This window comes from Mastomys coucha, unplaced genomic scaffold (assembly GCF_008632895.1).
Source record: "Mastomys coucha isolate ucsf_1 unplaced genomic scaffold, UCSF_Mcou_1 pScaffold20, whole genome shotgun sequence".
In the NCBI taxonomy this organism is placed as follows: Eukaryota; Metazoa; Chordata; class Mammalia; order Rodentia; family Muridae; genus Mastomys; species Mastomys coucha.
Genome location: NW_022196903.1, coordinates 38,673,437 through 38,687,971, shown reverse-complemented (window position 1 = coordinate 38,687,971; position 14,535 = coordinate 38,673,437). Strand labels below are relative to the sequence as shown.

The 14,535-nt window shown below is 37.3% G+C and overlaps 1 long non-coding RNA gene across 1 annotated transcript in view; it reads right to left on the bottom strand.

Moving 5' to 3' along the window:
- Nucleotides 1-4,662: 4,662 nt before the first annotated feature.
- LOC116098826 overlaps nt 4,663-14,535 on the bottom strand; it is a 73,995-nt gene continuing 64,122 nt past the window's right edge. Inside the window, exons 3-5 of the long non-coding RNA XR_004121957.1 lie at nt 9,515-9,596; nt 6,792-6,917; nt 4,663-4,752 (exon numbers count right to left, since the gene is read on the bottom strand). This is a non-coding gene — a long non-coding RNA (uncharacterized LOC116098826). The remainder of the gene's footprint in view (nt 4,753-6,791; nt 6,918-9,514; nt 9,597-14,535) is intronic.

Here is a 14,535-nt window from a genome sequence, read left to right as displayed (position 1 = left end):
AGGTTCCTGTTATGTATGTGGGAGTGCTTAAGAAGCAGAGAAACAATTCAGTTCAGCACAAAACCTGTTATTTAAGAAGGACGACACATGAAGTTCTAGCTTTCCATGAGGCATAAAAACACTTTATTAGCAGTAAATGAGCAAAAGGAATTGCCATTCTTCCCAATGATTCCCTACATTACTGTACTTAAGCCTGCCAAGATGTGTGGGCATTAAAAGAAACAAGGGAGCTTTTTTTATTTGAAAGTCCATTAATTAACACATATTTACTGAGCTTGGGGATAATATAATACTGAAACTAAAAGCTAACCCTTTCTCTGTTTTTTCACTCAATTACTTGTTTGGGTTTTTTTCTTTTCCAGCACAAGTTGTCACTATATAGACCAGGTTGTCCTCCAACTATAATCCTTCTGCCTCAACCCTCCAAGTGTTGGGATTATAGGCATGAACCACAACCAGTGGCTCTAAGAGAGACATTCTATGTAGTTCTTGAAAAAAATATACCCTGGACTTTCCCGTGGCTTCAGCTTCCCTCCTCATCAAAGCAATGTATAAATGGTCCATCTAAAGAAACCATGTTCAAATCTCTACAGTGACACTGCTAACTGCAACACACTAGAATCTGCTCATTCCATCTATTGAACACATTTATTAAGTGACAATAAGTTGCCTCATGAAACATCATCTTTCCATCCTGACTTGTGCTTCAGATGGTTCCCATGCTGTCTACAAGACTTACCAACCCAGAGCCCAGCACATAATGGAAATTCAGCATCTGTTTTGAAAGAATCAGTACAAGTCAGCTTTGTTCATATAGCAATGTGAATGATGTCTCACCACTATGAACACATTTTTAAAAGGAATTCTTTAAAAAGGAATTATTTATTTGGGCTCATAATGTTAGTGGGTTCTGTCTATGGTTACCTGGATGTCTGTTTGTGAGCCAGTTGTAGTCAGAACTTTATGTCTAGGATGAGGGGAGGAATGGCTTCTTTGAGACAAGAAACAAAGAATGGAGAACTTACCAGAACAATCCAGGGTAGATATACCCACAGGTACAAGTCTTTAGAGATTTACTACCTTCAAGACCCAACCTTCTAGTTTTCACTGTGTCCTAATAACATCATGGATTATTGATCCATTGAGTAGACCAGAGCCCTCAGGATTCAATACTTGCTGTAAATATTATTACAGCCACACCCAGATATGCTTTACTAATCTCCTGGGTGTTTGTTAATCCAATGAGGATAAGAATCAAAATTAATCAAGGGGTCCTTGTCTTTGAGTAGCACAGTATTATTGCTGGTAATATGGGATCTATTTCATTTTTATCCAAGTAATTATTGAAATAATTGTGTGTGCGTGTGTGTGTAAGATAGCAAATTTTAGATACCTAAATTTCATGTTTTTTTAAACATTTTATTGTATGTTAGACACTTAAGACTTTTGTCACATGTGGGAACTGTAGCAAAATATATAATTAAAATAGTGAGAAAATTTCAGTGAGTCAAAGCAATGTAGAAGTTTCTGGTCACTGCAGGGTTCTAGGCAGCTTATTTATATCCATCAAGTCTTAATTAACTACTTAAATCAATACATGCTTAAAATGCTAGTCCTAATTACTCTCTAATATCAACTGAGTACTCTTGGGCAACTTCTCTTTACTACTTCCTAAGATGGAAGATATTTGAACCTGATCAAGCACTACTTTTTCTATCACAAGTTCAGAGACTAGAAAACAGGCCTCTGGGAACACAAGGTCATGGGCTTATTCAGTCTACTACTCAAGCCATTGTACATTCATGTACTATTCACATAGTACATTCTGACACCTACTACTCTAATCAGCATTATCTAACCTAATTTGAAACTATACCTCACTTTACTTTGTAAGGTGAAAAGTAAAAAGAAAGATATCTTTATTGTTTACATTCTCTCTGGAGTGCTGAATTAGCTTTATAAATCTTCCTTTTAACTCTCACTTTTAATATAGCCAATTCTTGAGGTAGATATGACCATCAGCCAGCAGTGATCAACTATTTAATAGAGTCTGAAGTTGTGTCTACCATCAGGAAGCCATAAACAGAGAAGGGTGAAACAGGTACTCAGGCCCTTTTATACTTTTCAATTTTTTCAGGATTCCAATTATTGGTCTGTGAAAGTAATAGGATAGAAGACTATTTAAAATGTTTAACTGCTGTTACTGTAAAATCATGAGATTCTAAAAAAGAATAAGGGTCTTGCTGCTGGCGCTGGCTCTTCTGGGTTCTGTGATGTAATGGAACTTAACTATTTACTTGATAGATGCTTAGGAAAAGCTCATCCTAGTGGTTGTAGGGACTACTTAGTACATATAAATCAATAAATGTGATAAATTATATTAATGAAATAAAAGGTAAAGTTACTATTGGACTGTGGATATAGCTAAGTGATAGAATGGTTACTTATGTAGCATGTATGAACTCTACGTACATACATACACACACACACACACATACACATCTCTATCAAGAAGTTATACATGTATGGAATCTATCTTAGTAAGTAAAGGCACAGTTATAGTTAACAAGCCCATATCTTATAGCATAATAAATGGTAAAATTTTTAGTTTCCTTCCAGAATCAGGAAAAAGGAGAATATACCCACTTTCACGAGGTCACTTAATATTTTATTTGATGTTCTAGCAAGAGATATTAGGGGAAAGAAATAAATAAAAATCATCCAAACTGGAAGAGAAGTGTGTTTGCATACCGAATAAAACAGATACAATAAAAGAGAAGAAAATGGAAAATCTTGAAAAATCTCGATAGAAATTTTTTTTAATATCATCTTAAAGTACAGGCAACAATATCAAATATAGGCAAAGAGAAATTTCATCAAGCTGAAGTAATTTCTGCACAGCAAAAAAAAAAAAAGACAACAGACTGAAGAGATACTTGCAAATTATATATATGATCCAGGAGAGTATATATACATGCATATATGCATATACATACATATTATAAACTCAATTACAGGAAAAATACATAGCCTATTTAAGGATAGGCTAAGAATATGAATAGATATTTCTCAAAATAAAGCTTACAATTGAACCACAAGTATATAAAAAAACTCAATGTCATAAATCATCAGGGAAATTTAAGTCAAAAACAAGCATAATGAAATACGACTAAACACTTACTAGAATGTGTAGTCTGGAAATTCTTGTGCACTGCTAATATAAACCTAACCTGGTAGAGCCTTAATATGGTAGAACTTAATATGAAGGTTATCTTAAAACATTAAAAATAAAACTATCATGTAGCCAATAATTTCACTTTAGGGTGTAATGAAAAAGGAAATGAGAATCTTGAGCAAGTATCTACGCTCTTGTGTTCTTCATAGTAATATTGATATTAGGCAAGATACAGAAGCAACATAGGTATCTCTCACAAATGAATGGGCAAAGAAAATACACTCTATATATATACAGTGCATAGCACTCAGTCTTATAAAGTATAACAAGGAAATCTTGCCACTTATGACAGCATGAGTAAACATGGAGCAGAAAATAGTTAGTGATCACCAGAAATTAGAGATGAGAGAAGTGAAAAGATGATGGCCAAAGGGTCAAAAGTTTCAGTTGCAATGGAAATAAGTAGCCTCAGGGTTGGGAAATGGGGAGACCTTCTAGATAGTACCAGAAACCCAGGAGAAGAAAGACTCTCAGGACTCAATGGGGGTGACCTTAGTCCAACAATGGGGAGAGGGAACTGGAAGAGTCCACCTTCAGTAGATAGAGAGTTCCTCAAGTGAGGGGACAAGGTTTGTAACCCAGAGTCAAAATTTCTGACCCAGAATTGTTTCTGTCTAAAAGAACTGCAAGGACAAAAATGGAGAAGAGACAGAAGAAACGCAATCCAATGACTGGCCCAACTTGGAATCCTTCTCATAAAGGGTGGAGCACCAAGGCCTGACACTATTACTGATGCTATGATGTGCTTACAGAGAGGAGCCTGGCATAACTATCCTCTCAGAGGCTCTACCAGCAGCTGACTGAGACAGAAGCAGATACTTACACCCAACCATTGCACTGAAGTTGGGATTCCCTGTGGTTGAATTAGGGGAAATATTAAGAAGCTGAAAGGGAGAGTAACCCCGTAGGAAGACCAGTAGTCTCAACTAACCCAGACCTCAGGGAGCTCCCAGTGACTGAGCCACTAACCAGGAGCATACAAGAGCCTGTCCCAAGTCCCTGGCACATATGTAGCAGAGGTCTACCTGGTCTGGCCTCAGTGAGAGGCTTAATCCTCCAGAGACTTGAGGCCCAAGGGAATGGGGAAGCCTGGTGCGGGGGAGCACCCTCTCAGACATAAGGAAGAATGGGATGAGTAACTATGGGTGGGACTAGCGGGGGGCAGAAATGGAATGTAAACAAATAAACAAAATAAATGTACAGTGACAGTCAGAAAAAAAGTTTCAGTTCCATAGAATGAATAGGCTCTAGAGATACATTGCATAGTATTGAGACTAGTATTATCTTGCCTGATTGAAGTTTGCTAATAGAGTAGACTTTAAAACATGTACACACACACACACACACACACACACACACACACACACTAACTAAATGTAATAGTTCTACTTCTTTTGCCTTGATAAAATACCCATGACCAAGACAAATTATAGAAGGAAGGGTTTATTTGGACTTACATTTCAGAGAGATAAGAATCGATCTTGGGAGGGAGCCACAGCAACAAGTAAGGATGGCAGCTGGAACAGAAGTGAAAGATTCCTTAACCACAAGCAAGAAATAGAGAAATGATATTGACTCAAGTCTTCACATTCTCAAAGCCTGCTCACAGGAACATGCTTCTTCCACCAAGGCCACCTTCAAAACCCCCAAAAGGCACCACCAACTGTGGACCATGTGTGGAATTCTCTGAGCATATGAGGGACATTTTCATTCGAAGCACAAAATTGATTTGCAACCCTTTTTGTCATCAAACCATTTCCTGTATCCTTCTATAGAAACAAGGATCATGATTCCTTTTGCTTACTACCATATTCAGCCTTGAGAGCTCCTGAGGACTTTCATGAGATGGACATGGAATAAAGATGCTCCAACATGTAATAAGGATACATGCTCCACTATGTTCATAACAGCCTTATTTAAATAGCCAGAAACTGGAAACAACCCAGATGTACCTCATCAGAGGAATGGATACAGAAAATGTGGTACAGTTACACAATAGAGTACTACTCAGTTATTAAAAACAGTGAATTTATGAAATTCTTGGGAAATGGATGGATCTGGAGAATATTACCCTTAGTGAAGTAACCCAATCACAAAAGAACACACACGGTATGCACTTTCTGATAAGTGAATATTATCCCAGAAGATCAGAATACATAAAGTACAATCCACAAACCACAAGAAACTCAAGAAGAAGGAAGACCAAAATGTAGATACTTCATTCCTTCATAAAAGGAGGAACAAAATACCCATGGAAGGAGTTTTAGAGACTAACTATGAAGCAGAGACTGCTATGGAGAAGGACAATCCAGAGACTGCTCCACCTGGGAATCCTTCCCATATTCAGTCATCAAATCCAGACACTATTGTGAATGCCAGAAAGTGCTGGCTGACAGAGGAGCCTGATTTATCTGTCTCCTGAGAGGCTCTGACAGTACCAGACTAATACAGAAGTAGAGGCTCATAGTCATCCATTAGACTGAGTACAGGGTCCCCAATGAAGGAGCTAAAGAAAGAACCTGAGGAGCTGAGGGGCTTGAAGCCCCTTAGGATGAACAACAACATGAACTAACTAGTACCCTCAGAGCTCCCAGGGACTAAACCACCAACCAAAGAGTACACATGGTGGGACTAATGGCTCCAGCAACATATGTATAGTCGAGGATGGCCAAGTCAGTCATCAGTGTGAGGAGTGGCCCTTCGCCTTGTGAAGGTTCTATGCCCCAGTGTAGGGGAATGCCAGGGCTAGTGAGCAGGAGAGGGTGGGTGGTGAGCAGGGGGAGAGGGGAAGGAACAGGGTTTTTTTGTTTTTGTTTTATTTTATTTTATTTTTATTTTTATTTTTTTGGAGGGGAACCTGGGAAAGAAGTTATTGTATGAGATGTAAATAAAGAAAATATCTAATTAAAAAAAAAAAGAGTTGAAACGACTGGAAATGGTGCCAGAGCTATGCTGGAGGACATGGTGCTCCTCCAAGTGTGAGCTTCTCAACTGCAGGTTTCATAAACACTCTGAGTTTATTAAACTGCTCATAAAGTAAACACAGCAATGGAAATCTCTGATTAACAATGTTCTCCTACACTGTCTATTCTGATATTTAAAACTAATATAATTTCTCAATTAGTGTGAGACTACCATTCCTTTGAACCAAAATTTCCCTTTTATTCTATGGGAAAAAAAAAACTGTTTTCTTTTCTTTGAGATTTGTTCAACTCCTCTGACCAAAGCCTCTTTGAATTGTGTTTTTAAAGCACAGACTTAGTGTTAATGATTGTTTCCAAGCTTCTGAAAATAGCTCTAAAAAGAAGCTTTTGATAAGGAAGATCAAGGCAAGAGCTCTGATGATCATTTCACATCATAAACTCATGGCAGCATCTTATGAACCCACAGATATTTCCAGCTTACACAGAGCTCTCCTTTGTTTTCACAAACCCTAAGAAAATACTTTTTATTTCATAAAAAAATGATTGGAATAGTTAAGATATTTTCTTTATACCTCCACACCAGATAAGAGTGACATAAGCCCCAAGTTAATTCTCTTGCCATACTCTAATACCTTTTCTACTGAAGTACTTTTTTTCTTTCCATTTTCTTGTCTCCCTTTGAGGATAAAGTCCAAGCGATCAAAACAGCCTTAAAGGAGCCTTTCACTGCATATTCTGCATAGAGCTATCGGAATCACCTTAATGAAAAAGAAATATATTGAGAATCTGTTGCATGCAAGATTGCATCATGTTATGCATTCTTTCCAGGCCCTACATATTGGAACAAATTGTAGCATCCAATAGAGTTTCATTTTTAAATGCATTTTTACAAGTCTTAAATAATTCTAGAATAAATGTTCATGATAACAGTGAATCTATATGATATCATCCTCTAACCAAAACAGCAAATTCTAGGCTCAATGATAAATAGATAAAATATCATAACAACTTTTGGCCTCCACATGTGCTCAGATGGGTGAATACACCTGCACACATGTGAGCACACATGCATACACCACCCAAATATACACACAGTAAATAAATAAGCTCCTTAGAGAGCTTTTCACACATTTTTCTAAGACAATATTATTGTTGGAAAATTAATATATTTGTATGTGAAATCATGTCAGCAATTATTACAGAGAAGTTAAAACATAATCATACATACATGCTTATTGTTGAATGAGTGAGTTCTAACAATTTCTGGTGTGTTTTTAACTATTTTTGTACATGTAAGTTGTGTTTTATTCAAAAATTAAGTACCTAATTAGATATATTGATGCATAACTCCACATAAATATTTTATAAAATATTATGGGTTAAAATATAAGGTCAGGAAAATAATTTTTTTCCACCTGGAAAAAAAGAAGTCCCTCCCACAGGAGAATAGAAAGTTATCAATATTGTCATCTGTAGCAATGTAGAAAATAATATGATCAAAATACACTGTGACCTTCTCAAAGAATAAATAAAATATTAATAAAAATAAACTTAAAGTATAATAAAAAGTTATCCTTATATATGCAAATGATTCAAAATAATTTTTGAACTATCAACATTTATTGATATCTAGGCAGCTCAATGTTGTACTAGATACTAAAAAGGCAACTCTTTAGTATTTAAAAAAAAACATTGCTGTCTAAAAATATTTTACCAGAAAAGAAGATAATAAATATTGCATTACTCACAGCTATTCATGTGTACATTCTACCCACTGCAGTGGATAATGAAGCGGCTGTTAAAGGTTCAGTAAAAGATAAAACACTAGTGATCCTGAACCCCAATTTAATTAGGCTCAAGGAGGATTTATTACAAGTCTAAAGAAACCATCAGGAAGTTTCACGAAGTGAAGCTCAGTAAAGATTATCTATGCAGTGTGTGTATATATTTATAACTCCACTGGGTTCTCTGAGCTCAACAAAGTAACCTGATTTTTTTTCTGTTGCTCAAATAACTTTCTCTTTTGAAAAAATATACATATATAAACTTCTCTGAACAGTAGGGACATTTATTTTTAAGCATAAAAATCTGGTTTTATGGTAGACCAGAAAAGGCTATAAATCAATGCATTTTTGTTATGTATGTGAAATTTATGACTAGCAGTGCCACAGTTGGGAAGCATGTCCTGTTCAGTGGCACACCTTGCCTGTTCCTAGTCCTTTAAGGCATATGTTCAGAACTACGTAGCTCTGCTAACTTGCAAAATTACAATTATTCCTTTTGAGGACAATGCCACTGGGTCTTATCTTATGGTAAAAGAGGTGCATAAATACCAGAGTATAGCTGTTGTTCAGCCCAGAAGCACGCTTTTCCAGGGCATGTATAGCCAGGTACTAGCCAGAAAGTCTGTCTTCCACTTTGAAGAGCCATGTGTACCTCAGAAAGGTTTCCTAGCATTACAGGTAGCCATTTATCTCATCAACGGAGATGTTTGAGAGTTTAAAAGCCATAGGTTTGGCTGGTACATATTTTACACCTTTCCTCTAGAGAGAATTGCCATGATTCAACAGGTAATGAGAGTTTACTTGGAGTCTGGAAAAGTCCCAAGAATTTTAGCTGCAATTAATTAAGTAGCTACTCAATGTTTTATAATTCTATCAGAATCTGTTGTCATGTCAAAAGTGTATTTCAATATTTTCCTGAGAATCTGGAACAGTGTGTCCTTGAATGTTCTTTACAATCACTGAATAGAGCAAGGGGAATTCTTTTCCATTTCGTGTTTTGCTTTTTGTTTGAACTTTTAACTAACCTATTTTTTTCTGTCCTACTCTCTTGCCATTGCTACTATAGTAAGTATTTGTACAGATGTCCCCATCCAGGAGCTGCTGAATAAGTCCCTGATTATTTCAAACAACTTTTAAATTAGCTTTCAAGACATAAATTGCTAGGTTATGAACAGTATCTGTGATTACAATAAACAACTCTATTTTATAACATTCCAATGTGGGCCTTAATTGGCAAGTCCTAGTCACTCTGAGAACTGTCCGTGAATGCATACAAATGCAATACAAAGTACACAAAAGAATGTTTGACAACCCAGGGAGCAAGAACAGGGTTTTTACCTCAGTTTGGTTTTGAAAGGCTCTTTTAAATAATAATAAATTTAAAAAAAAAACTAAAAACGTCAAAATTCCACCTTGTAGTTATCCCTGGGGCTTCTCCCTCAGATCAGAGATGGTATAAAAACTAAAGAAGCTGAGAAGTTCAGGCAGATAACCCATGAAGCTTCTAGCACACAAGGATATTTCTGGATTCAAGTACTCACTAGACAAACATGTAAGAAAACATTTAGTACCTCTTCAGAGCTATTTACAGGCATTTGCCAGAGAAGCATTTCTTCATGAAACTGATGGCATGGGAGATGTCATGCAACAGAGCTGGAAAAAAGAGGAAGGCTAATTAAAGACCTACCATCTTGCCACAGAAGGAGGCTATGGTGACTTGGAACAGTGACAACACATTCATGTTCTCTCTATTCTTCTTTCCCAAAGGCTTTATTGTTTTGGGGAGGGGGGGTTGTTTTTTGTTTTTTGGTTTTTTTGAGTTTTTTTTTTTTACTTTTACAATCTCCTGTTCTTCACTTTTACTCTCTACTGGATGAGTTAGAGTAGCTAAGTATTTGTTGAGGTTCAGAAACTAATATCCCTGTGCTGGCTGGTTTTATGTCAAATTCACACAAGCCATAGTAATCTGAGAGGAGGAAATTGCAAATGAGAAAATGACACCATCAGATCAGGATGCAGGCAACCCTGTAACTTTTTAAATTAGTGATTGATGGAGGAGAGCACAGTCCATTGTGGGTAGAACCACTCTAGGCTGGTGGTCCAAGCTTCTATAAGAAAGTAGGCTGAGAAATCCAGAGGGAGCAAGCCAGTTAGCAGCACCTCTCCATGGCCTCTGTATCAGCTCCTGACTCCAGGTTCCTACCCTGCTTGAGCTCCTATCCTGACTTCTCTCAGTGATGACCAGTTATCAATATGGAAGTAGAAGCCAAATAAACCCTTTCCTCCCCAAGTTGCTTTTAACCACAATGTTTCACTAAGTCAATAATATCCCTAAGTAATATAATCTCCAAAGACAGCACTTTGCCATGCTGACTGAATATTTGTATGAAAAGCACTCCAAGCATGAGTTTGTTTATGACCTTCTCCCACTCTTTCTTCTGTCATTGTCTCTTCTTTTTGACCTAAAGAGGAAGAAGCAGCTTTCTTTGAAGTCTCTCTAGATACCTAGTGAAAGATTCTGCCAGAAGTGGTGGCGCATGCCTTTAATCCCAGCACTTGGGAGGCAGGTGGATTTCTGAGTTTGAGACCAGCCTGGTCTACAGAGTGAGTTCCAGGACAGCCAGAGCTATACAGAGAAATCTTGTCTCAAAAAAAAAAAAAAAAAAAAAAAAAAAAAAAAAAAAAAAAAAAAAAAAAAACAAGCAAAAGAACACAAAAAAAGAAGAAATATTCTGCCAAAGAGAAAACAACTAACCTCTATCCTATTACTCCATCAACAGAGGATGAGTATACTTATGTCACAGAGGAGAGAGACACCTCCCCAAAGCCCAAGACAGCTTTGTCCCATGCTATAATCTATTCTTTGACCTATCCATCTCCCCTAAAAGCCTTTTACTGTTGTGCTCAGAAAATTACCTGCAGTACTCTCTCTGATGGACAGGTGTCCAAATGCAGTCAAAAGAATGATCCAGGGCATACAATCCCTTGGGGAACTGTCAGAGAGGTTCCAGGAAAAAAAGGCAGAGGGCCTTTTACCTCAGATGCATTTTGTTCTCTGGATTGCTCTTGGCTGTGATTTTGTGCCTCCTGTGACAAACATTTATATTCAATTTAGAAGATGTTTATTGTTGCTGGATGTCAGAACACAGCTGTAGAACCCAATCTACTCAGCATAACCTGAATCTGAATATGGACTTCTGCCTTGCTTTCATGCTTTCCCAAATATAATCTATAGTACCAAGCAATTGTGTTTAAATTGGTCTGTCCTGGGAAAGTTCTGGGAAAAGACTGCCCTGTTAATATTTAATATGTTCTTACTGGCTTTTATTTACAGGTTTTTCTGATCATGTTTTCTGAACACAAACAACCTTCCTTAAATCATTGTTTTTTGTTACATTTGTGTATAAAAGTACACTGAAACTGAAGTAAGCTTGTCTATAGCCTAAAACTATAGTCTGCCCCATTTTTCCAGGACCTCCAATCCCAGTTTCAGCAAGTAAGATCTGCACAGTTTGGATAAATGTCAACAGAGAGGAGAGAAAGAGGGGAAGTGGAACTGAAGATTTGGGAGAAAATGAGAGGGGAGGAAACAGAGAAGGAGGTGGAAGGAAAGAGGAGCAGAAGCACATGGCCTGGAGAAACCACAAGAACACCTGCCAGGTCTCCAGGGTTTAAAACTAGCTTGAACAGAAAATAGGCTGCCTTTCATGGTCCCACAGCATGCATTAATGTACTAAAGAAAACAGTACAGGCCTCACAAGTGGCAAGGCAGCAAGGCCAGAATCCGTTCTACCTCCATGTATACCTAGGAGTGACAGTGGATCCACAGCCCTCTCTGCCCCTTCCAGGCAAGCAGAAAGCTTGCCTCCAGGGAGTGCTCTAACCCATGGACTCTGGGGAGATCGCCATTTTCTCTCCAGTAACTTTCTAAGGCAGGACCAGTCAGAAGGCAGGGCAGAGAGGTCAGGATCCTTTCTACCTCCATCTAAACCTAGGAGTGACAGCAGATCCACAGCCCTCTCTGCCCTTTCCCTGCAAGTGCAGAGATTGCCTCCTGGGAGTACTCCAACCCAGGGACTCGGGACTCAGGACAGATAACTGATCCACAGCCATCTAAGCACTGGTTTTACCAGAGGAGAGCTGATCTCCCAGAAGTGCTGACACAGGCTTACAGACCCATAGAAGGAACAAGCTCCAGCCAGAGACAGCAAGAACAACTAACACCAGAGATTAACAGATGGCAAAAGGCAAATGCAAGAATCTTACCAACAGAAACCAAGACTACTTGGCTTCATCAGAACCTACTACTCCAACCACAGCAAGTCTTGGCTATCCCAAAACACCAGAAAAGCAATATTTGGATCTAAAATAATATCTCATGATGGTGATAGAAGAATTTAAGAAGGACATGAATAACTCCCTTAAAGAAATACAGGAGAACACAGGTAAAGAGATACAAACCATTAAAGAGGAAACACAAAAAGACCCTTAAAGAATTACAGGAGAATACAAGTAAACAAGAAGAAGCCCTTAAAGAGGAAACACAAAAATCCCTTAAAGAATTACAGGAAAGTACAAGCAAACAAGTGAAGGAATTGAACAAAACCATCCAGGACCTAAAAATAGAAGTAGAAACAGTTAAGAAATCACAAAGAGAGACAACTCGGAAGGTAGAAATCCTAGGAAAGAAGTCAGGAACCATAGATGCAAGCATCTGCCAACAGAATACAAGAGAGAATCTCAGGTGCAGAAGATACCATAGAAAACATTGACACAACAGTCAAAGAAAACACAAAATGCAAAACATTCCTAACTCAAAACCTTCAGGAAATTCAGGACACAATGAGAACACCAAAATTAAGGATAATAGGTATAGAAGAGAGTGAAGACCTCCAACATAAAGGGCCAGTAAATATCTTCAACAAAATGATAGAAAAAACTTCCCTAACCTAAAGACAGAGATGCCCATGAACAAACAAGTAGGCTATAGAACTGCAAATAGACTGGACCAGAAAAGAAATTCCTCCCACCATGTAATGGTCAAAACACCAAATGCACAAAACAACAACAAAAAAAAGAATATTAAAAGCAGTGAGGGAAAAAGGTCAAGTAACAAAAAAAAAAAAAAAAAAAAAAAAAAAAAAGGTCAAGTAACATATAAAAGGCAGACCTATCAAAATTACACCAGACTTCTCACCAAAGACTATGAAAGCCAGAATATCCTGGGTTGATGCAATACAGACCCTAAGAGAACACAAATGACAGCCCAGGCTACTATACCCAGTAAAACTCTCAATTACCATAGATGGAGAAACCAAAATATTCCATGACAAAACCAAATTCACACAATATATTTCCACAAATCCAGCCCTTCAAAGGGTAATAAATGGAAAACTCCAACTTAAGGACGGGAACTACATCCCTTAAAAAAGCAAAAAAGTAATCTTCCAACAAAACTAAAAGAAGATAGCCACATGAACAGAATTCCAACTCTAAAAACAAAAATAACAGGAAGCAACAATTACTTGTCCTTAATATCTAAAAATAACAATGGACTCAATTCACCAATAAAAAGACATAGACTATCAGATTGGGTACATAAACAGGATCCAACATTTTGTTGCATACAGAACACACACCTCAGTGAAAAAAACATACACTACTTAAGAATAAAAGGCTTGAAAACAATTCTCCAAGCCAATGGTCCCAAGAAAAAAGATGGAGTGGCCATTCTAATATCGAATAAAATCGACTTTCACCCTAAAGTGATCATAAAAGATGAGGAAGAACACCTCATACTCATGAAAGGTATGATCTACCAAGATGAACTCCCAATTGTGAACCTCTATGCTCCAAATAAAAGGGAATCTACATTTATAAAAGATACTTTACTAAAGATCAAATCACATATTGCACCACACACAATAATAGTGAGAGATTTCAACACCCCACTCTCTTCAATGGACAAGATCATGGAAACAGAAACTAAACAAAGACACAGTGAGACTAACAGAAGTTATGAAACAGATGGATCTAACAGATAACTATAGAACTTATTACCTTAAAACAAAAGGATATACCTTCTTCTCAGCACCTCATGGTACCTTCTCCAAAACTGACCACATAATTGGTCACAAATCAGGCCTCAACAGATACAAGAAGATTGAAATAATTCCTTGCATCCTATCAGATCACCATGGACTAAGGCTGCTCCTCAATAACAACATATACAATAGAATACCCACATACACGTGGAAGTTTAACAACACTCTACTCAATGATAACTTGGTTAAGGAAGAAATAAAGAAAGAAATTAAAGACTTTCTAGAGTTTAATGAAAATAAAGCCACAACATTGTTGGCCGCCGGCGCCAACGTAAATAAAATAAAGGGTTCTTCTGGTAATAGGAGTAATAAATAGATAGGAAGAGATTGAAAGAGAAAAGAAGAGATAGGCTAGCCATACTGTACCTTACCCACGTGGGAAGATAAATATTAGACAACACAAGTTCTGGTCAATCAGTCATCTTGAATTTTTTTTTCTATGATGTTATCTTCTTCTTTTTTTTTTTTTAAGTTGAAATTTTTTTTTA